At 34.9% G+C, this 21452-nt stretch overlaps 1 non-coding gene and 1 pseudogene across 1 annotated transcript; both read left to right on the top strand.

Moving 5' to 3' along the window:
* The first annotated feature begins 2009 nt into the window (after positions 1-2009).
* LOC131170906 (small nucleolar RNA R71) lies at positions 2010-2117 on the top strand. The gene has a single exon (XR_009141670.1). It is a non-coding gene; the product is annotated as a small nucleolar RNA R71 (small nucleolar RNA).
* Positions 2118-12111: 9994 nt separating this feature from the next.
* LOC131170375 (protein DETOXIFICATION 40-like) lies at positions 12112-14225 on the top strand (annotated as a pseudogene).
* The last annotated feature ends 7227 nt before the right edge of the window (positions 14226-21452 follow it).

Raw genomic sequence — 21452 nt, 5'->3', positions numbered from 1 at the left:
AGCTAGACTCTTTTCATGTTTCATGGTGGCTGAAATTGGAATTTATTGCCTCTGTTTCCAATAGGTGCTTCAATGAATCTATACTTCATTTTCTTTCCATCACATGAGAAGATCCTTGTTGCTTTGTCTAAAAATCCGACCATTTCTTTCTTGACAACCTTTGGTGCATCTTTTTCTTTGAGAGATGGTTGCTTTACTTCACTTTTCTCCACTTGCTCAACTTGAAAGATTGGTGCCATAGGACAAGGTGGATTACTATTCAAATCTTGTGCAAATGCAGCCTCTTTTGGATTTTCATCATTGATACTCCCTTCATGGATAAGACAACTTTCAAGAGAAGCCTTCGGATAGCTCTTTCTAAAGTGCTCTTTTACTAACTCATCAACTATATCAATTCTCAAATAAGAGTCTACATCTTCATGCTGCTTCTTCTTATCATTGCCAATGTTGAAGACTAAATGATCCTCTCCGACTCTGAGAGTAAGCTTTTCACCTTTCACGTCAATCAAAGCACCAGCTGTAGCTAGGAAAGGCCTCCCCAAAATGATTGGGATATTAGAATCCTCTTCCATGTCCAAAATGACAAAGTCAACTGGGATGTAAAATTTTCCAACCTTCAGTGGTATATTTTCCAAGATCCCTTCAGGATACTTAATTGATCTGTCAGCTAACTGAAGAGAAATGTAGGTTGGCTTAAGATCTCCCATATTGAGCTTCTCATAAATGGAGAGGGGCATAAGGCTAACACTAGCCCCTAAATCACATAAAGCTTTTACAGAACATGATTCCCCAATGTGGCATGGAATTGAAAAACTCCCTGGATCCTTGAGCTTTGGAGGAAGTTTACTTTGGAGGATAGCACTGCATTCCTCAGTTAAGGTTATAGTCTCATAATCTTCAAGTCTTCTTTTGTTTGAGAGAATTTCTTTCAAAAACTTAGCATAAGAAGGCATTTGGGAAAGAGCATCGATAAAAGGCACATTTATATATAGCTTCTTCAAAACCTCTAAGAACTTCCCAAATTGCTTATCAAGCTTGGCTTTTTGAAATCTCTGTGGAAAGGGAAGCTGTGGCTTGTAAGGCTCTGGAGGTATATATTTCTCTTCTTTCTCTCCAACCTCCTCTTTACCTTTTCTTGCACTCCCTTTTTCACTCTTTTGTTTTTCATCTCCCTCAAAATCTTCCTCATTTTCTCTCTTTTCAACTTTTTCACTCTTCTCATTATGCACTATTTTACCACTCCTCAGTGTGATGGCATGACATTGCTCCCTTGGATTTTCTGTTTGACTAGGAAGTTTCCCCATAGAATTGGTACTTGATGAGCATGCTTGTTGTGCAATCTGATTTTCCAGCATCCTATTGTGTGTTTGCATTTGTTCCAGCCTTGCTTTCATCTCTCTCAACTCTTCATCACGCTTAATTTGATTAGCAAGAATTTGTTGTAATAAAGCCTCTGTGGTGGAACTTTGTTCTTGCTGTCTTGGTAAAGGTGCAGATTCGCATTCTTTTCTTTGAAAACTAGGTGGTGGTTGCCTAGGTTGTTGGTATTGATGCTCTTGTTGTTGTGATGGAAAGTTACGAGTTGAAGCTTGATTTTCTTGATTCTCCCATGAAAAATTGGGATGATTCCTCCAAGCATATGAAGGATAATCTACTCCACGACTCATTGTTCATACGCATAAGTAACTTGTTGAGAACTTCGAGCATGATGATGAACTAACTAGCATGCTTAAATCCTCCATTTTCTTAGCAAGGACATTAGTGAGTGCATCAAATTTGGCATTGATCATGTTAAATGGATCAAGCTCATACATTCCGACAACTTGCCTTTTTGAGTTGGAGTTGACCCTCTTGGACTACTCCAAAGATGACTTCTTTGCTATTTTCTCCGATAACTCATAAGCTTCATCTTCATGCTTAATGATGAATTCCCCTCCGTTTGAGCATCAATGATTCCTCGATAGCGGAGTGACATTTGTGTAAAAATTCGGTTTATCATCCATTTAGGAATGGCATGATGTGGACATTGTCTCTCCAACTCCTTCCATCTCATCCATGACTCATAAAGAGTCTCATCTTCTCTTGGTCTAAAAGCAATCATTTGATTCCTCAACTCTTGAGTTTTTCAAGGTGGAAAGTATTGGGCAAGAAATGCATCAGTGAGCTGCTCCCAATTTGTAATTGAGTTGTGAGGTAAAGAATCAAGCCAATCCAATGCTCTATCTTTCAAAGAGAATGGAAACAATTTTAGCCTTGCTGCATCATCAGATACTCCTGGTTGCTTTTGCATGTCACAGATCATAACAAACTTCTTAAGATGAGTATGAGGATTTTCTGAAGGATGACCTCCGAATTGAGAATTCTGAATCATTTGTAGTACTCCAAAATCCATCTTATAACTATTTGCATCAATTCTTGGTCTTGCTATACTCTCTCTTAAATCATCAAAATGAGGAAATGCGTGATCCATCATACTTCCCTTAGGCACATTAGCATTTACAACTTCTTCACCATGAGCTGCATTTTCATTGTTTCGATCATTTTCACCATTATCACCACTGATTCCAACTCTTTCTTCAGCCATTTCTGTTTCAATTTCAGCTGCTCTCAATGCTTCTTTTCTTCTTCTAGTTTCTTTCTTGTTGTCTCTACAAAACTTCTCAATTTCAGGATTAAATAATAAGGATGTGTCACTTGTGCTTCTAGCTCTTCTCATAAAAGATTAAAAGCACCTGAAAAAGAACAAACAAACACAAAAATGAAAAGATAACAAAAATAAAACTATAAACAACTAAAATAATCAAGAATTCAATCTTAAACAAACAACTCCCCGGCAACGGCGCCAAAAACTTGATGTGTCCCAACCGCAAGTGCACGGGTCATTCAAGTAGTATAGAAAAAGATATCGTTCCCACGAGGAGTTGTGTTAATGATTGAATTTTTGATGTAAAATAAAATATGTTAAAATTGTATTTTAATCAAATTAATAAAAGAAATTTAGGAATTTGAAGCAGAAGATATGAAAATGCAAAACTAAATTCAAACAATGACTAATTTAATAATTCGCAAAATAAAGAAATTGATAATAATGAAAATTAATAAAATGAGATTAAGCTAAACACTCAAAAGTAAAATTCCAAGCAATAATTGATGAAAGACGATTCTGGAGTTAAGGGTTCATATTTAAGTCATTTTGGGATTTTCCTAGCTAGCCCAATCCATGAAATTTATGGGTTTAAAGGAGATTAATTCTAAAATCCTTTGAAAACTCTTTTAGTGAGACAAAGAGTGCCTTAATTAACTTAATCCTACTTTCGTAGAGTTAAAATTAACCAAGACCCATTAGGTTCTTTAATCAATCTATTAAAACCCTCTTAACCCTTAGTCTATTTCTAGATCTAAGTTAATTAAGTCCAATTTCTTGATTAACTATCACTTGGTTTTCTCCTTTCGGTGCTTCAACCAAGGATTAAGAACATAACTTAATGGGGCCCTTCATTAAGCATGTGAATAAGCACAAGAAATTGATTAAAACTCATAAATTCATTAAATTGGGACTAACCCAGTTCAAATCCACAAAAATAACTAAATATTACATCCCTTACTCCAGAATCAAAATGAAACTACTCACTACCCATAATGTCTACAAGATATTCTGAATTTAAATGGAAATAAAGCTCTAATCTAAGCTAAGAAATAAAAAACTCAACACTAGAAATGTAGGAAAAGGTAAGAAGAGAAAGAAATCCCAAATCTGGTTGGAAATGGTGTGGAAAACTAAATGTGACTCTTCAGCTGCCCTTGCTCCTGCTCCTTTCCTTCCTTTCTTTCTTCCCCCTTTTAAAATGGGAAAATGAGACTATTTATAGCATTTTTCTGACATGGTGCCCTAAAATGGTGTGTTCTAGGAGGAATTATCTAAGGGAATCTTCTGCCAGCTCATTAATGAACTCTTTATGGGACTGCATAAGTGGACTGCATAAGTTATCACGATCCCTTATGCGATTTTCTGATTCAGTTCACTTATGCGAAGCGCATGACTTGGTGCATAGGCTATGCACAATTCCGTGAAGGTGCATAAGGGAGGCGAGAATGTGCATAAGCTATCTGATCTCCTTATGCACATTTGGTGGGTTACGGAGCAGTGATTTTTCTCCTTATGCAGATCTGCATAGCTTATGCGGCAAGTTATGCACAATTTGATCAATGCATATTTCAGCTTGAAAACTTGTTTTTGACATCTTTGGCTGTAGAAGACACTCCTCAATGGCAAAATTCTCTTCAGTCCTTCAAAAACACCATTTTTCCTACAAAACAAAGTAAAAGATACAAATTAATCCAAAATCGACAATTATGGAAAACTAACTAATTAACTAATGAAATTAGCTAAAGATAACTAATAATAGAATAAAATAGCTATGAAATTAGACCTAAATAACTATGCAAAATGTATGCATCAAATTACTAGACAAAATTAATCGAGCAAATCTACCTGATTCTAGACTGAACCTAGAAAATGTGAGGAATTAGACATCCGACCAGTTTTGGTAAAATGGCCATAACTGGAGCTATATAAATGCAAATTAGGTGATTCCAAAGCCAAAATACTCATAAGACATAGAACTACAACTTTCATCTTTTGACCTGAATCCAGTTCTTAGAGCAAAGTAGGAGAAATATTGAGGTAAGTCAGGAATGCCAAATCTAGAATTCCTACAATGTAGTCAATTTGCCCTATGACCTTTGAATGGTTATCAGGCCATAACTTTCTCTACAAAACTCCAACTGAAGTGATTCAAAATGATTTGGAAACCTAATACAAAAGCCTAAAACATTGTCTTAGGGACTTAGTTCAAATTATGAGCTTAAGATGCCCGGATATAGAATTGACCAAATTACCCCTTACTAGTCTGATCCGTTTTTTCAGTAACATTTAATTGCTTCCGATACTCTGGTTCAATTTTTTTGAACTGGTTCTCTATTCTTTTCTATGGTTTTTACATTATCATTAGCTTCGCAATAATTCTTAGGCCTAGGGTGCCATAAGGTCCCATTCGAAAATAGGACAACGAGTAACGCCCTCACTTTAGGTAGTCAGTTACATTCTCTTTTCAAGCGATTAATGTTTGTTTGGACAACTAGGATATCTGGAACTACAGTTAAACTAGGGTGAGGAGACATTAAATGATGGAATAAAGACTAAAAAAAATTAAGGAAAAATAAAAGAAGTGAATTGCAAATGAGTTAAACAAGCCGGGGTCACAGCGATGGGTGACCGTACGGGAAAGCCACTGCAGAGATAGTTGTCAATCCCAGACCCGTGGGTAAACCCTGTAAGACAAACCATGGGACTAAATTAAAGGCTTTAAGAGGTTTAAAAGGCAGTAAAAATGCCAAGAAAAAAATACAAGAAAATTTAATTAATTAGTATAGATAATTATAACTCGATAAGTACAATAAAGGGCATTTTGGTCATTTCAACTCCAGAGTTGAATTTTGACCTAAATGTCAATTAAAATGAGAGAGAATAAAATATATAAAATAATTAAAATTATGAATTTTGTAAAAGGAAAATAAGAAATGAAAAGAAAAGAAAAGGCAAAAGAAAGAATTAAAAATATAATTATTTATAATGACATCATTAAAGGAGAAAGTAACAATGGGAAATTGACAAACAAATGGTAAGGGATAAGAAGAGGATAAAATGAGACAAAATGGACTTAATTAATTAAAAAGAATTCTCATCTTCTTCTTTAAGAGACCATGGCCGAACCTCCCTCTTAAACATCTCCCACCATTTTTTTTTTAAAAGCTTGATTTCCATGCTTTCCTTGCTCCAAAACCCTAATTTACCTTCATGATAATTCATCCTCACACCTTGGAGAGTCTACTAGTAGCAATAAGAAGTAGAGAATTGGAAGTTTTACAAGCTTGGATATCTATTGAACAAGGTTAGTGCACTAAACTATACTTTTTTCCTTTCTAAGCAAGATAAACATACTAACTTAGGTTAAATTGACATGAAATCAAAATAAAATTTGAACCTACTTGAAATAAAAATTTTGACAGCCCTAAATTGAGTTTGGTTTTGCTGATTTTTTATGAATTAAATTGGTTTGTAAGTGTTATTGAAGTGGTTGGTGATGATAGACATCAAATTAGCTAGAAATTTCATGAGTTGAGAAATTTTGAGTTAGGGTTTGAATTGATCTTGGTACCTTGGTATTATGGCTTGAGATTGATCTTATTGAGACTGTTTGTTGATCATTTGAAGTATTATGAATGATAAATTATAGTTTGGGAGTAAGGAGGAATAAATATTGGAAGTGCTTCTCTTATGCAGGAATTCAGACCTATGAGTCCAGTGTACTATTTGAGTCGTAACTGTAATTGTGTGACTCCAATTGGTATGAGGCCAATTAGAAGTGAAACTAGACTCAAAATATCCCATTTTTCATGAACAAACCGTGCCCAAATTCTGTCAAAATCTTGGTCAATTTACTGTCCTAATCCGAATATTCAAACTCTGAACCCAGAAAAATGACCAAATGAACAGGCCATAACTCCCTCTAGACAGGTCCAAATGACCTGAATTTTATACCATTGGAAAGATTAGACATAGGACTACAACTTTCATTCAGAATATCAAGCTCAGAAATGCGTATAACCAAATAAAATTGTTGACTCAAGTTAGGATACCAAATTGATTTGCACCATTCTGCCCAGAATTTCCTGGACTAAAGCTCACCCGACCAGTTTTGGAAAGATGGCCATAACTTGGTCTAAAAAAACTCAAATTCAATGAAACCAGTGAAAAAATTTCTATAAGACATAGATTTACAAAACTGGCCTTTTGACCAAAATTCAAAAACTAAGGGAACTAGGCCAATTTATTAGGTTAATTTAGTATATGAATTCTGGAAATTACCTAAGTGATCATTTGACCCCAGAGCACTCATTTAGCCATATCTCCCACTAGGAAGCTCTAATTAGGATAAGCTATACTGATCTAAAACCCTAAGAAACAGAGATTCAACTTTGTTTTAGACTTGGTCCTCAAAGTATGAATATAAGAACCCTAAAATGGGAGTCAAATTTTCTGACCTAAACATGAATCACAGTAGAGCAGGTACATGACTCTAGGCGATGATTTGGCCATAATTAATTCTACAAAACTTGAAAAATTATAATAAAAATTTTTGAGTGATTATAAGACATAGTGTAACAACTTCTATGAAGAACCTTAGGCCTAAAAATGACTATAACATGACCAATTAATTAGACAAAGACAGACTCTAGAAACTGCCAAATTCTGGACCTTAAGAAAGGTTCATAAAATAACGTAGCATATGATATGAAATAAAATAGAATACTTTGTTAAGCATAAAAATGACATGAATAAATGAAACTATAGGTATGAAATAACATTATTTTGCCTAAAGTACATCTAGACCCATTTATATAGCTTGGATCGATTAGTATACCAATTAGGGACTACAAATTGCAGTACTGCCCACAGGGATAATCACTGACAGACAACATATGTCTAAGATGATTGTTCTACTGGCTTTATGCCTGCCGATGGCTATAATGCCAATATTCATTATTACTGGCTTATGCATGCCCGCTGGCTTTGTGCCTGATATGACCGTTGTATACTGGGTAGACATACGGATGTCTGACTAGTATACTCCCGTGTATCTAAACCTTATAGTCTGTCATAGGTTACTTGGGCACAGTTATGAGAAATAAAAGTTTAAACTCAAATAAGTACATGAGAAAACCATTAATATGAAGTATATAAGACCGAATATGAATTACATGAATAAAAAGATCCCGATTAACTTAATTGTTTCCAAAGTTTTATAAATATGTAAAAGACTGTAAATTCATATAATTGTATATTTCTTTACAATGTTATACGTAAGATAATTATTTCAATTATTTCGATATTTTTATTTCAATTTATGCACCATTAAGCAATATGCTTAGCGCGTTGGTTCGTACCACGCGTAGGTACTGGAGAGCAGCAGTAGCAGTAGTGCCTAAACCGGACTTGGACCAGATCTGCTATAGTATGGGTTGTCACCTCATTAGATATTTTTGGTAGGGCTCATGTACATACTAGATTTTGCATTTTGGTATTGTATGTAATTAAATGATGTAAATAATTTTGGATTGTATATGAATTGTAAATATTGTACTTGACTTTATATGAATGAAATACAGTATTTTATTTTCTTGAAAATTTATATGAGCATGAGAAATAATATGATGAATGAATAGATTTAAGGGATATGAATTGTTTTAACAGGTAACATGAAACCCACCATGCACAAATAGAATAGAGGGGACTCTGTCTGGATCTCCATAAAAATGAAATGGGATAAAAAAAAATTCTACAAGTGAGAAAATAAAATTAAATGGACATTAAATTAATATTGTAAACGATAAGACAGGATAGGGTGCTCCGGCACCGAATGTAGCACACCTTGCTTGGCTGCTGTAGGCGGGTGAGGGTGTTACTGGCCGACCTCATGATCACTTCTGGTTCGATCACCCATCATTGTGACCTCGGCTCATTTAACGATTATGCTTTGTTTTTCTTATTTCCATTTTACCTTCGTATAATTGCTATTAATTTTCATTTATAACTCTTCTAGATGGCTTAAATATGGTTCTAAACATCCTGACTGTCCGGACAGACACTAGTCACCGGAACAGTAGAATATATGAAACTGTCTAATGTGAGGGTGTTACATTCGTGGCATAAATCCTTAGTACCGTAGTAGTTTTATAGGAGGGCCGGTACTTACGGTGGTTTAATTTTATTACGTTTGTATGAAGTGCATGTCTAGGAAATACTGTCTAAAGAGGTGGTACTTAAATAAGACCATTGTGACTCCACCATCTTTTCTAGGCATTACTTGGTGCATTTTATATAATTTTAGTGGATGATATTACGCTTTACACCCCCCAACTCCCACAGAAAGATAAAAGGAAGAAAATGAGAAAAAACTGAAAAAATTTGGAAGAAAGAAAGAAATGTGAGAAAAATGAAATGGTAAAAAAAAGAATAAAAAAGAAAATATTAAGATAAAAATTATATGAAAGATAAAATGAAAAGAATGAGGAAGAAAATGAAAGGAAAGGAAGAAATAGTGAAATGAGAGAAGAAAAATGGAATAGAGTGAAATGTGGAGGAAAATAGACCTATCACTCCGTTTTTATCTAAAAAAATGGCAAGATTTTTCCCTTTACAAATTAGAAATACACTTTTAATTCGTTTCTAAATTTGCAAAGGATATTCATGTTCTTTTCTAAATTTTAGAAAAAGATTGGAGAGTCCTTTTCTTTATATAAAAAAGGCTATTTTCCTCCATAATTTATTTTTTTTTAAAGTTTATATCCATAGGCAATACACAAGTGAAAAGTTCTATTATGATGAAGAAAACAAGTTACAATCTTTTTGAACTCTCCAAACCCCAATCTAATAGATTTTCCAAATCTCACAATTTGCCATAACAGGCAAAACTAATAATATTTATACTAATTCATATTACAAGTAACCCTGACAAAAATTAGGTGGTGAGTTTTGGTTCGAGCCTATCTACTCATCCCTTTTACTAACACCACAAATCTCACAAAATAATCAATTTAAGTCACATTATGGGTCTTCAAGTCGAATCATTATTTGAGTCAATAAAATTATATCCAACTACAAATCACCTCATAACAATTATAGAGAACGATCACAATTTGTTTTTATTAGGCTTGATTTAGTTTAGGCTTACAAAACAATGAGAAGTAAGGTTTAATCCCAAATTAGTTGGGATAAACTATATATGGATCCTCTTTCATCATTCAATTTTGTTTTAGACCGAGTTTAGTTCAAGGCAATTGCATTTCCCTTATCTCATAATTGATTCTTACAAAATGATTGGCAAAGCAAGAGCTCGCGAAACCGATTTCTCCAAGGGAAAAAAATTAATTGATTCTGCCTAAGGACACTAAATAAATACCAACCTTGCAATAAGTGAATATTGTGGAGAAGAAGAGAATGGTTCAGTATCGACCTAAAATAACATTGGTTAAACAATTATGAGTAGGCCCCTAATAGATTAAAACAATCACTTGTAAAGAATGAATCCTAGGAACCAAATAAGGAGGAGACATGATGCATGCATTTTAATCATTATTTAGGTATAATTTTGTAACTACTTTGCCCTTGTTTATAGCTTTTATAGTAGATATCAGCCTTGATTTAGCTAATTTTACCTTTTTACATTTCTTAGTCTAATTTATGAAATTTATTTATTTTATAGGTTAAAATATGGAAAATTTTAGTGATATTTTAATCAGAGTAGCTATTTGGAAGAAATCAGTGAATTGCAAAGTTTTAAAGAGAAAAATTTGAAATTGAGTTTTAAAGAAACAGAAAGTTACACAACCTATGATACAGTTTGTATAACTTATGTCACAGGTTATGTCGCAGTTAGCAATCTCCGGCTAAAAGCTATACAAGCTTGGACACAATCTCATTTAGCTTTGTGTTAATGCACTGATGAATTTTAGAAATTGTCTAGAAAGTTGCATAACTTGTAACACAAGCGCAACACAATCCAATTCGGTTTGTATCGTTTTAATGAAAATGACGTGGCACTTTCTCTCATCTTACCTAATACATCTTCTTTTCTCTAGAATCATCATCTTTTAACCCATTTTTAGGGTAGACCCATGAGGATATAAAATCATCTTTTTCTCTTTCTTACCTAAGGAGAAAACAAAGGATTTTTGGCTCGAAAGAGAAGGAGAGAGGAGCATCCTTGGATCGTTGTTGCGACAACCAAGAGGGCGTCTTCTGCAACATTCCAGTGATGATTCTTCACCATTTTCCACTGAGTTTTTCTTTCCCTTAGCTTAGATTTTCATTTCTCTAATTAAGTTTGTCTTAAAACCATGATTTGTTAGTAGAACTTTGAGATTCTAGAATGGGTACGTAAATATTACCTTGTAATGTGGTCTTTGAACTGATTAGCTATTTTAATGAGATTCGCTACAGTTTATTTTTATTGCTTATGAGCTTATTGCTGTGCTTGATGAAAGGTAACTCATTAAGTTAAGATTTAATCCTTCTGAGATGAACTAAAAAGTGAATATTTGGGATAGATAATCTTGCAATGAACTTAGTTTTCTTGGTGTTAGAAATAAGCTAAGAAGATTAAGAGAAGTTTAAAAATCAATTAGAGTTTTAAATGAGTTTTTATTAGGTTTGAAATACTATGAAAACAGGGTTTGATTTGATAAAAACTAACTTTGAAATGCTTGAAAAAGGTTTCAAAGAACTAAGAATTGATTTCCTTCAAAAATTACAAATCTCATGTGTTTGGCTAAATTAGGGATAAACTACATACAAACAATATTGAAAAGCCCTATCTTTAGAATCACTTTAATTCTTATTAAAGGTAGATTTAAATCATCCCAAATTTGTAATTAGTAATTTCATCTTAAGTTTTAGTCATCTAGTTCAATTAGTTTAATTAATTATTTGATTTATTTTAAATTCCTCAAATATTAGTTTTATTTTCAATTTTATTTTTTTAATACCTTTAAATTTTGACATTCTAATTAGCTTATTCCTTTAATTCCAATTTGAGCACAATTTTCTATGGGAACGATATTTTTAAGTCTACTACATTGACCTGTGCACTTATGGAAGCTATTTCACAGTACATCAAGACATAACAACATGCACAAATCCCACAGTTCAGGACACTTCCAATTTTTAGATTAAACTGTAAGGCCACAGCTAAGGATATGCAGACAGCAAAATCCGAACATCTCGCAAATTGGACGCATAGAAATGCTCTAGTAAACTATATATTCTACTAAAATTGAAAGAGTGAGGTCTGGATCATGGCCAAGAGAGAATATTCAAACAACTTTGAAAATGAGGGCTTGGAATCCATATCACCACTATGGCAACAATCATCATTGCAACCAGCAATAATAAACTCTCAACTTGAAGAAATATTATCTAACAAGGATATTGCATACTTTCAGCAACTTCGAAGAGCTACTTGGCTCAAGTTAAAATCACTCTTTCGCTTAGCAGCACCAGTAGTTATGGTTTCCTTGCTCAATAATATGTCTCCATGTCTGCCCAAATCTTTTGCGGCCATCTTGGCAATTGATGTTGTTGTAGTTTTCTGGGTCATCGGATGCAAATAATTAGATTACGGGTTGCCTAAAACACACACAGCTATGAGGTCAGTGGCCTAATGGCAGCCATCCGACACTCAAGTTAGATAATGTTTGAGAATGCTTTTAAGAGCAATGTAACAGCGAAAATGACGAGAGCGTAGAAAAGGTACCTAAATAGGTGCTGGAAGCTTATTTATATGGTGATAGAGGACACCTTTGTACTAATCCTGAGATTCCATTGTTAATGTTGAGCTGTTTCCACGTTACGGAATCGTATCCTATTATTGTGATTCTCGGCAGTGATTGCTCTTATCGTTTCCAATGGCTTTTCGGTAGAATGGTTTGACCAATTTCTTTGTGCTCAAAGATGACAATACTAGGTTGATATCAAATCGCCTGCATATGGTATGTCTTATCACCAGATCCAATCTCTATTAGGTCCAGTCGGACTAGGTGAGTTTGAATGAAGAACAACAAAACAGAGATGAACAAAGTATAGAGGAAGAAAACAAGAAGATTGAACAGAAATCTGATTGAAATAACCGTTTATACATGTTTATATACATGTGAGAAGAGACTATAAGATTCTAGCTGCCTGTTGAACTCACTAACTACTTACAAATTTAGCACCATTTAGTAACAAGGCTAAACTAACAGGGAACTACAATAAATTATATCATTAAATATTTCTTCATCCTGCCTCAAAGTGGAGACTGGTGAATTTCGACCGGTCCCAACTTGGACAATATGAAACTGAAGCCTATTGTTGATATGGTCTTAGTGAAAATATCTGCAAGTTGTAGTTGGGATGGAGTGTGAACTGGTGAAATGAATTTGAATGTAACATTGTCCCGTACGTATCATGTTGAAATTCAGCAACAGGCTTCAATTTCATATTGTCCAAGATATTGTCCAAGTTGGGACTGGTTGAAATTCACGGGTCTCCACCTTGAGGGAGGGAAGAAGAAATAGTTATACATGTTTATATATATGTGAGAAGAGACTAAAACATTCTAGCTACCTGCTGAATTGACTAACTGCTTACTAATAAATTTGGCGCCATTTAGTAACTAGGCTAAACTAACAGTGAACTGCAATAAATTATATCATTAACTATTTCTTCAGAGTCCGGCCCAATACAGATTGGATCGGATCTGGGATGGATTATATCTCTTCAACTCGCTGCCGCCTCTCTTGGCAACAATGGAATCCAAATTTTCGCTTATGGCCTCCTGTTAAACCACAAAAACCATTGCTTAATACGATTATTACCCTTATGATTAAATCTTTATCTGTCTCTGTGTGTGTGTGTTCTTCTGGATATAAATTAATGATGAGGAGCGGGGAACTTAAAATATAGTGGCTGATAACTGATGATCACTTTCTGCATGTAGTTAGGGATGGGTAGTGCAGTGGAGACACTCTGTGGCCAAGCTTATGGAGCACACAAGTATGAAACTCTAGGCGCATATCTCCAAAGATCAACAATCCTTCTCACGGCAACTGCGGTAGCACTGATGACAATATACGTTTGGTCCAAGTATATCTTGCATTTACTAGGCGAATCATAAGAAATTGCTCATGCGGCTGCAGTTATTGTCTACCGCCTTATTCCACAAATTTTTGCATACGCTGCCAATTTTCCAATCCAAAATTCTTACAAGCTCAGAGCATAATTTTCCCAAGTGCATACATATCATTTGCTACGCTGGTGGTGCACCTCCTATTGGGTTGGAATTTAATTACTGCACTGGGGCTTCTTGGGAGCATCACTGGTTTTGAGCTTGTCATGGTGGACAACAGTGGTAGCTCAGTTTGTGTACATTGTGACTAGCCAAAACTGCAAAAGGATATGGACTGGATTTACTTTACAGACCTTCTCTGGACTGTGGGACTTCTTCAAGTTGTCCTCTGGATCGGCTGTAATGCTGTGCCTTGAGATTTGGTACTTCCAGATATTAGTTTTGATTGTGGGATTGCTCAATAATTCTGAGATTGCCTTAGATTCTCTCCCCGTCTAGTAAGCAAAGCTTCACTTGTTTGAATTAGTGTTCTTATTAGATTGGTAGTTTGAGTCTTAACTTTACTATAATCTCTGAATTATAATATATTAGGTTGAGGTGGGGCAATGACACATCCAAAAAGTCAGAACAAGCAGAGGCTAAAAGTTTCGGCCGAACTAGGGCTTGATTCGTAATTGAACAAAGCCTAGATCACCATATAATATATTGACCACCTTACAATTATATATCAGAGTGAAATTTTATAATGAAATAGAAACATTTTATAGAATGGTAAGTTTATAAATAATTAGTATGTAGATTATTATAATTATTGAAATTTAAAAAAAGAATGTGTAAATAGTTTTAATTTTATGAAATTCATATTTGTACATATAGGCTATTTTATATAGAATAAATACTTTGTTATATACATAATTAATAAACATTTATTTCCAGGCTAACCTATATAATAAGTTACTGGTGTAATACGATTTTCATTAAGATAATTTTGTTTTTGCTATTCTGAAAATTAAAGGAATGAGGTTGTCAAATTTTGGACACTAATTAATGTCTTATTATGAGATAGTCACTCAATCACTGAATTATACAAGAAATTATATGATATAGCGGTAATTCCATATAAGATGATTTATATAGAATGATACGGTAATAAAAATCATACAAATAGGTATAAGCGAGTCCCATAATGTTTAATTTTTTTTATGTATTAAAAATAATTTTTTTCTTTTAAATAATAAATACCTATTATGTTTAAGTGTCATTTTCTAATTAGCTTGCCATTTCATATATTAATCCTATATGGAATATCAAGGTTTTTATACAATTACTCCAGTTATACACATAGTTATATTAAATCACTTTGAAGATTAACTCAGGCTGAGAAACTTGTTATAGATTACTGTTTCAATCAACTACTCACCAAAAAAAATTAATTAAATGTTACCACCATTAATATATATAAATAAGTTTAATTAACTAATTTTTTACTTTTAAAATTAAATTTTCAACGTTCATTATGTTACATTTATATACATCCTAATTGCATTACTGTAAATTATTATTATTATCATTATTTATTATTTCGTTTAACATCTTAAACAGAGTAATTATTTTCTTTCTACCCTCCACTTTGGCTAAATCATATAAAAAGTCAAATTTTCGTGTGTTTTTACGTTTTAATTTATTGTTTTAATTTTAATAAAAAAAGTTAAAATTAAAAGATTTACAAAAATTTTATACCAACTTAATTTTTTTTTTCTTTTTGAATGTTCTACAGCTATTTTTAATCAATGAATTAGGATTAATCTGTTCGCGTCGTCGGAATGATCCAGCTCCCAACGACGCTATATGACTAACCTCTCTCTCTCTCTCAAGTCGTTTATTCATTATTCTTGATTTTTGTCGAAATCCATTATTCATGATGCAAATGGGAAAATGGTGTGCACACATGCGTTCGTTCAAGTGATAATACAGATAAGAGTTTAGACTTCTACCAAGCAAACCTACGATGAGGCTCAGAATCTTTGTCTGAGACATTTGATGCTAGAAAGATTGGTTGCGTATACCGCGCAGCAACTTTAAGCCTCAACATTGAAGCTGCAAGACCAAGAAAGACGAGTGAGAAAAAAAATCCAAGAAAACCTCAAAGTGCAGAAAGAGAGAATAATTATGAAAAATTCCAACAAAGCATAGCATGTGAGGCAGGTAAGGATGATTGATGATTCATGACAATGGAAGATGGGAATTCAAATGATATACTAAAGGTAAAATCATAGGTAAAAACAAGAAAAGCCAAAAGACCAAGAAAAATTAAGAAAGGAACAGACGATGGATAGCTTAGCTAGCTTGTTTCAAGCACAAGGTCATTTCATGGGACAACCCATTTGTCCAATAAAGCAAGAAATAGCCCTGTGGGGTGTTTGTGGTTGCCTTGGTACTTGTTTTTCGTTCCTTTCCCTATTGCTCTGTATACTCATGTTTGTCTGCAACCTTCTTTCTAGCCCGTCTATGAAGGGGCTGCTTTATTTTTAATTAACGTTTCTTTATTTGATCTTTTGTGTTAAATTTTGCAATAATCTTTTGCGTTGGCCTTGGCTATGGTGGTATTTGATCAAATTGAGTGATTTGATAATGAGCCTATGCTTGGATAAAACCCTCACTATTTGTGGCAGATTCATTGACACCATTTGCATGATTTATGAAATTTTTATGCCAAATTGTGCAGGCCCAGAGAGGCTATTGAGAGAAAGAAAGTCGTCTTAAAATTAAAATAATATAATTAATACATGAAAGCACACAAAGATTCTATAAGCAAAATACTAAAAATGTCTAAGTTCGTTTTGCAGTCTTGATGGTGCTCTGGGTGTTCGTAGTTGTTTTGTGTTTGTTTGGCCCCTTTCTGTTGTTTCTCTCCTTTGTTTTTCCCTTCAATAAAATTTTCTCTGCCTATTAAAAGGAAAATATATATTCAATCATTAAATTATTAATAATTTATTTGTGTTTTAATTAATTGTGACTTTAATTATATCATTTTGAAGTGTTCACGAGTTGAACTGTAAGTTCCCTTTGAGTGACTTTTAGTCTTTCCTTCTCTCTCGAGCGTGATCCTTCTAGTATCCTGAGTTTCCTTTCCTCCCTCTCATCTTTTCTTCTAAGATGGAACAGACTAAGAGGGTTTCTTTGGAGACCTCCATCAATGCCCTTTGTGAGAAGACGAATAACCTCTCATGGGAGGAGTTTACTTTGGAATTAAATGAGGACACTCATGCCGCTGCCTCGTTTTCAAATCTCATTCTAGTGGGTCGTATTATCTCTAAGAGGTTTTTCCCAGTAGCACACCTTAGAAATGTTTTGAAGCAAGTTTGGAACCTAGCATTTTCCTTTGAAATCAAAGTTCTTCCATTACAATCTAATACCTTCCTCTTTTTCTTTTCTTCATGAGAGAGATAAGAAAAGGGTAGTGGAGGGTATCCCTTGGGCTATTAGCAATCAGTTGCTTATCTTGAAAGATTAGGATCCTACATTGAAGGTGGAGGATATAGATTTCTCGATATGTCCTTTCTGGGTTCAAGTTCAGGGTCTCCCTTTGAATCAGATGACGAAGGAAAATGCTCACCATATTAGGCGAATCTTCCATAGGTTGATTGATATCAATTGTGCAGCAGACGTGGATGTATCAGTGGGTCCCTATATTAGAGTTGAATTAGATGTCTGCAAACCCTAAATTGAGAGTTTTACGAATATAAAACAAGATGGGAAGGTAGAAAGAGTCCAATTTCGGTATGAACATTTGCCGGACGTTTGCTACATGTGTGGGATAATTGGTCATCAAATCCAAACATGTCCCAACATAGCAGTTATGACTGCCTTGCAGAATAAAGGGAGGAGACAAGAGTACGGGCCTTAGATGAGGGCTGAGATATGGGTCTCTAAGCCGAAGACTGAAAGGAAGAACACTCCGTCTGGATTTTCTGATAAAGCTACTATTAATCGGAATGCCTCTTTGGTGGTGCGTCTGCCTCACTCTTTCCAAAATGAGGGTTCATCCAGTGGTGTTTCAAATGAAGGGATCATAGTACAACAAATGTCAATTCTTCCAGTATGTCAGGCTTTAGCGAATTCTCCCACAATCGCCACTTTTCACTTTCGAAGACAAAATCCTCTTCCTAATCTTAGATCCCTAATTATGTCCCCAACTTTTCTTGCATCCCTACCTATGCAACCTTCTGCCCCACAGTGGAACAAACTGCAATCTGCAGTCAATTACTAGTGGTTCAGTCTAAAACCTTAAGACTCATAATTCCTTCCCCTAAACTGTTGAAGGAGTCAGATGAGATGTCTTTTGAACAAGCCCAAACTTCACTCAAGAGATTGTTATATCCGACACCCCATGATGCTTTAAAGAAATCTAAAGAAATGGAAATTTCAGCCCACATAGATTCTAAGCCCTGGCCACACTCACCCTCTCTGAACTTTCCTGAGCTAAAATCGAAGGTAAGCCCATACATATTCCCTCAAGATGTCCCACCCTCACTTTAAATAGTATACAACCATGCTCTAGCCCAATATCTTTCTCTGATAACCTATCTCTTAAAAATCAGAATTTACTTACACTTCGTCCAGCTCAAACAAACCCAAAACCTAAACCATCTAGATGACCCAAATTGAAGAAATTATCAAGAAGCTCTCTCTCTCAAGCTGATGGCGAGAACTCATGTGGGGATGATGGTGAGAAGTTGCAAACCAAAGTTGGAAGGGATTTGGTTGATGAAAAAGGGGAGGATGCTGATAAGCAGCAGAAAGTTTCCGTTGTTGAGAAATTTGCAGAGGTTAACCTGTCTAATTCTGAGGCTACAGTGGCTAGCCTAAAATAAAAGATTTCGTTAATCAAAATTTAAACATATCTAATAGTTTTCATTTATTTTGATTGAACATGTTAGCATAAGTTAAAATAGATATGTGTTTATTAAAATAAATACGGGTTTATTTCTGCTTCTTATGATAAAATTTTACGATGAATAGTAACATCTCTAATATTAAAAGTTATTCTTGACAAGTGGCTTTTTTTATTTTTAACTGTAAAAAAAGTTTTTCGAGTGTGATGGTTATTACCCTCTAAGTTAGGGTCTATGATTAAATGGTTTCTTTTAATCTCTGGTTAACCCCTCGTTTGAGGATATATTACGAGTCACAATGAGTCACCAAAAAGTCACAAGGGTGGACTACATGTGATTGATTCACCCATTCACTATAAGCGGAGATAATATTAAACTATCAATGCCAATGAAAAAAATCAAACCATAGTTGGATGCCTTCAACTTTTAGAGCCTACCACTAAGTCATCACACTAAGTCATCCCACTCGGTGGTTTAGCTCGTAGGTGGAAGGATTCTCTACCTATCCAGATATTGGATTCGTCTCCTAGATGGATAGATGTGATGGTGGAACAAAATCCGACTTGGCATGTAACGTTTATCTATGGTGAACCTCAGGCTTCGCAACGTATTTCTTTTCTTGATAATTTGAGAAATTTGCAATTACATTCTCATGAGCCGTGGATCTTGACAGGGGATTTCAATATTTGTAACTCGCCTGTTGATAAATGGGGAAGAAAGGGTATAACGATCATATTGCTGCAGCGTACAATTCCTTTTTATTTGATGCGAAGTTAGAAGAAATTTGTTTTAAGGCCTACCGTTTTACTTGGTCTAATAATCAGTAAGGGAGGTATAGGGGTCATGGAGGAGCGCATTGACAAAGTGATGATTACTCCAGAATGGAAGGCACTTTTTCCTCAGAGTATGTTGTTCCATGAGAAACTGGGAGCTTCTGATCACAGACCAATTCTTCTGGTTCTTAATTGATCGATTAGGAAGACCCAGTGTTCTTTTCAATTTGATCTTCGATGGCCAACATCTAGTGAATGTGAGAATATTATCAAAGAAGTTTGGAGAACTCACACTCAAGATAATATCAGTGAGAAGCTTAATTCCTGCAAGACTGTTCTATTGAATTGGAGTAAGCACCATTTTGGTAACTCGAAGAAAAGAATAGGGGATCTCTCTAGACAACTGGACCACTTGTTATCTTCCCCTATGTCTACTGCTAACTCGGAGGAGATCTCTAAGTTAAAAAACCGGATCAAATCCTTGTGGCAAATGGAGGAACTGTACTGGTTTCAAAAATCTAGACTCAACTGGTTGTTATATGGGGACAAGAATACTCATTTTTTTCACTCTTCAACCATCTCTAGGCGGAAAAGAAATCAAATTTGTAAAATCAAGACTAGGCAGGGGGAATGGATTCAAAATGGTGATTCTATTATACAGGAAGCTTATTCTTTTTTTCAGTCTTTGTATGAAGCTAACCCGATTTCTCCTTCTGATGATATTCTCCAACTAATTCCTAAAGTAGTATCTGCAGAGATGGATTTGGAGTTATGCCGCCCTGTTTCAGAGGAAGAGGTAAAATCCGTGGTGTTTAGTTTGGGGGCTTATAAGGCCCCTGGACCAGATGGTTTTCAAGGAGTTTTTTATCCGAAATATTGGGAGGTTATTAAGGAAGATGTTGTGAACATGGTGGAGGTTTTTTTGAGCGATGGTGTTCTTCCTCCAGCAAATGACATTCTTATTGCCTTAATTCCAAAAAATAACTGCCCTCAGTATTTTGCAGAATATCGGCCTATTAGCTTGTGCAATTTCAATTATAAAGTGATTTCGAAGCTCCTGGCAAATCATTTGAGGCCTTGCTTAGACAGAATTGTGTCTCCTGTCCAATCTACTTTTGTGCCGAATAGATGTATTCAAGACAATGTGGTGATAGCACATGAAGCTTTCCATTGTTTAAAGAATAGAAGAAGGGGTAAGTATGGATCTATGGCAATTAAGATTGATGTCCACAAAGCTTATGATAGTGTGCATTGGGATTTCTTGGATTTTCACCAGTGTGTATACTGTGAGATATTCTATTTTGGTGAATGGAACTCAAACTGCTGCTCTCTCCCACTAAGGGTATTCGCCAAGGAGACCCAATGTCTCCATACTTGTTCCTTTTAGTCTCTGATGTATTATTGCGAATATTGGAAAGGGCCGTGTCCTCTTATTCAATTATGGGTTTCAAAATTAATCGCCATTGTCCTATCTTATCACATTTATTGTTCTCGGATGATACTAATTTATTCGGTCGAGCAACTTTGGATGAGGCGGTTCAACTTAAGGGTCTTTTGGATGCTTATAGTACTTCCTCAGGCCAGCGTATGAACTTCAGTAAATCGGACATCACTTTTAGCTTAAATGCTGCAATGGAGACTCAGAATGATATTTGTAGATTCCTCTAAATGCAAAATTCTGGCAATTTGTCTAAATATCTTAGGGAGGCATTGCGTTTTGCACTTTTAGCTTAAGGTTTTGCACTTAGGGAGGCATTGCGTTTTGCATCCAGCAAAGGTTTTCTTGATGCCTCTATTGAAACTGATTACTTAAAGCTTTCTCAGTTTATTATGCTTCCTCTAGTGCCCATCACTTGGGAATTAGAGGCTATTATTCATGATATTCGATCTCTGTTATCATCTTATCTATCCATTGCTATCTGTTTGCTTTGTTCCTAGAAGTGCAAACTCTTGTGCAGATTGGGTAATTAGAACTGTTCGTTTGGATTGTCTATTCCCTGGATGGACTTCTGTTCATCCTCTCCAGTTAGATGATTTTCTTGTTAAGGATAAGATGT

Source organism: Hevea brasiliensis, chromosome 11 (assembly GCF_030052815.1).
Source record: "Hevea brasiliensis isolate MT/VB/25A 57/8 chromosome 11, ASM3005281v1, whole genome shotgun sequence".
Taxonomy (NCBI): Eukaryota; Viridiplantae; Streptophyta; class Magnoliopsida; order Malpighiales; family Euphorbiaceae; genus Hevea; species Hevea brasiliensis.
This window is presented reverse-complemented; position numbering and strand designations above follow the sequence as displayed.